A 4032-nucleotide genomic window follows, 5' to 3' on the forward strand; every position below is an offset into this window, starting at 1 on the left:
GTTTCACAATAAAACCATAGAATTAAAGAGCTATTTACTTTGTAGTAGCTGTCCACTGCAGTGACCACTATGCACCAGAGGGTTAAAAGTACTACATATTGTTTATTTTCAGCACAATTTAAATCAAAAGTTTTTTAAAAAAAAGCTTAAAAGCTTCTCAGATTAGTATTAAGCTGCTGTTAAAGTAAAATAAAATCTATTCAATGATTCATCTGCTTCTAATAATTTCCATTGGATCTTATTAAAATGGTAACAAGTAAAACATGACAAAAAGCAGTTGTTACTTGTAAACATTCTTACATATAAATACTGTTACCCAGCCAGCGAGCTGTGCTAGGCACCATTTGGGTTTCAGATGGGCTGGATGTGGGACCCATAAAAAGCCCAGACAGTACATTTTGATGTGTTAAAGTAACACTTTAAGCGTGCATTTGGTCCCACTCGGAATTAGTATTAAATTGGACCTCTACGTAGTGTATAGTTTACTCCAGTTGTTGTTGTAATAACTCAAAAAGAGTCAATGTACTTTGACACTGCATATTTAACACTGTGGAATTTACTATGCATGTGGTTTGCATGGTTAAAGGTCATAACTGGGTAGAGGTCATTGGGACCCATATAGATTTGGCTTTATAGAACCCAAATAAGACACCTGCATGGGCAGCTCATCCAAAACCTATGTACTGTAAGGTCTATGTAGGTACAATATGCATAGGTCAGGACATCATTCAGGCCCATTAAAATTTAATTATAAGGGTCTCACACCCCCATGGACATGGACCTACAGTGAACCTGTGTGGATTCAACAAAAAGCTTAGGGAACAATGAGGGTACATTATTAAGACGTGGGATAAGTTAAAAAAGAAAATCTCCCTACTAAGCTATGTAAAAAAAAAATTGTTCAAGAACAACAGAAAATAAAGAAAATTAAATTGACATATTTCCAGGGTTACACTTGAATGCACAGCAGGGGTATAATATTTGCTTTTTAACTGAAACTAAATAAATTATGAAACTCAATTTAGGTTTGCATTCACTTAAATCTCTGCTGTTTTTCCAAGTGGCTTAAAAACTGGATGATTGATCTTTCTGTAGGTCTTTTGCTAAATAAGATTTCATTTTGTGTTTCATCACAGCAGTGACTTCTGCATTGCTCCTTGCAATGCTCTCTTTACATAAGCCGTATTCTGATAATGACAAAAAAATTAATCAATATTTACTCAAGAAGAATCAAAACATACATAATATACAGTTAATTTAATTATATTATTAGTATGTTTAAGCAAACAATTTTACTCTTAATCTGTTCAGTTGAAGTTTGTATATTTGAGGTAAAAAATATTCATAAAATCAACACAACATTGATTTGAATGTTATGTTTATTGCCTTTAATTGAAAAATTTCAGGAGTTTTGTTTCTTTTTTTATCTCATGTGAAACTGAAGCAGGGAGACAAGGATGATGCAATTTATTGATAAGATCATTTTCAACCAAAAAGTTCAGCTAAAGCTGCAATAAACACAAAAAAATATGAATAAAATTGTTTGCAAATAGTTTACTAATACAGCAGCCTTTTTTAAAACTAAATAAATAATTCAGACAGGATAATGATGTGTTCAAAATAATTGCAGTCAAACTAAACTAACCAGAGTTATCACAGTTTTTTGTTGCAATTCTAATTACCAAATGATAAAAATACATTTCTAGTAACTGAAGATAAATTTTTAAAAACAACAAACAAAGTCCATATGCATGCTCCCGAATGTATCCTTCCATCCATTATCTGTTGCTTATGGAAGCTGGCCGCAGGGACCGACTATCCAAACTAATCGGCTGATCACCGTTCAGCAGGAGAATTGATTACAGCAAAGTTTTCTTTACAGTTTTGCCTGAAAGTGGATCACATTTGATGGTGCTCATGTGATGTCCTCATTGAATCTAGAAAGTTTTCTTTTATCTCTCATTTCCAGCACTTTGAATTGTCCTGCCGCTGAAATGTTCATTATTATATATAAATTGCCTTACCTTTAGCAAAAAACAACTACTTGTAACAAACACTTTTCTGTTTATATTGCCAAATTATTCAGGTTTTAAACAATATTCTCAATAAATAAGATTATTCTTTCTATTAACCTGTAAAATGCCTTTTTTTTTTTTTTTTTTAACCAAAAAAGTTTCTCTCACCATGATGCTTAATGTCTTTTCCACCAAGTTTTTTAACCAGTGACCTTTGATCTATTTTTTTTAACATTTCAGTTCAAACCTTTCTTTACATTGCCCTGTGCTGGCTCAGATATAATAATTAAAAACCAACCCTGATCTTTCATCTTTCATTGAATCATTGATCCATCCATCTAAAGCTCAGCAAGGAGCATGCGGAGTACAGAACAAGAAACACACACTAAAAGAAAACACTGTTCATGATCTTACTTCTATTTTTGGAAAAACAATAAAAGAACAATAATTATCCCTGCATGACCCAAGTTGCATCGGAGTGGTTTTTAGAGCAGAACAACAGGAGATCAATTAAACTGCATCGTACTAATTTCGCTTTTAATTTCTGGAAACAAACACCTTGGGGAAAAAAAGCAAAGGAATCTATATGCGGCAAGGGAAAGAGTCAGGTAAGTGGAGTCTGAAGACTTTCTCTGTGTTTTTTTGCTCATATCAATGATTTTGTTAAACACAGCTGGAATAAATTCGGAAAATGCTGTTGGGGATGTTGCTTGTCTTGTGGGAGAAAAATAAAACACAGTAACACACTGCATAAGCCCAGTTGTATTGGTGTGTGGTCAATTCATTTCTGGAAATGAATACCTAAGGGAACCAAATCAAAGGAATCTAATCAGCTTAATATGCGGTACGGGAAAGAATCAGCTAATTTTCCGGGAGGGGAAATTATTAAAAGAAGTAGAGAATACAGAAAAATAATTCAGCAAGTTGCTTTATCAGGGAATAAGGAATGGCCTAAATATCAAACATCATTGAAAATAAACTCATAAATTATGACAATATAAAGAGTATCAAAGCATCTATAGACAACTTTTACCTCTATTCTATCATAACTATATATTTTTTGACATTCTATGCTCAAATGCTATTGGTCTATACTCTAACATTTATTGAAATTTGCAGTTGCAGCATTTAAAGTTTGAACAGCTTCAAAGCGTATGAACACCTTTGCAAGTCATTGCATATTCTAGAAAAGTTTTCATGTTAATGATTTGTAGAGTTGCTTTTATATGCAGGATGAAACAAACAAATTTCATTGTCTAAAAGAAATTCATTTATTTTTTCAATGACAAATATAAGAACATACATGAATACAATAAATAACAATGAACAAACAATAAAAAAAATATATAAAGATATTCTTTTCTTAAGAATAATTCTAAAAAACAGAATAAATAAAATAAATATAAAAAGTATGAATAGTTAGTAATACATAACAAAAGTCAAAACAACAATATAAATAGATAAATAATCAAGATAATTTCTGTAATATCTCTATGATTTTAGCTGCTGAGTACAGTAGAAACCAGGTGGTCTGCTTTCATTAGATGGACTTTGATTTCCCTCCTGATCAGCTCCCAGGCTTCAGCACTGTGACCCTAAAGACACAAACATTTGATCATCATTATTACAACATGCAGCTTTAATAAAACTTGATGAGCACAGCAGCAGATCAACAATGGAAACTGACCATTTTCTTCAGGATGTCATGGGATAGTAAGTTAATAATCATTTACAGTGATGCAGTGATGCAATATACAAACAGCTGGAAAACACCCAAACATGTTGTCCTGCATTCATAATTTTACATTTCGTATTACAAAACAGATTTATTTATTCAGCAGAGTTTAGTTCTGCTTATTGTTTTAAGTAGGATTATTGTCATTTAAAGTCTCTCTATATGGTCTATTTATAATGACCCACCTGTCAAGGCCACGTCCTGTCCGGATTTATATAAAAAGTTAAAAACATTTAGAGTTCTCCTGTAAAATCACATTTCCATCTTGTGCTTTAAAACGTG

The sequence above is a fragment of the Cyprinodon variegatus genome, unplaced genomic scaffold (assembly GCF_000732505.1).
Source record: "Cyprinodon variegatus isolate N-32 unplaced genomic scaffold, C_variegatus-1.0 Scaffold18, whole genome shotgun sequence".
Lineage (NCBI taxonomy): Eukaryota > Metazoa > Chordata > Actinopteri > Cyprinodontiformes > Cyprinodontidae > Cyprinodon > Cyprinodon variegatus.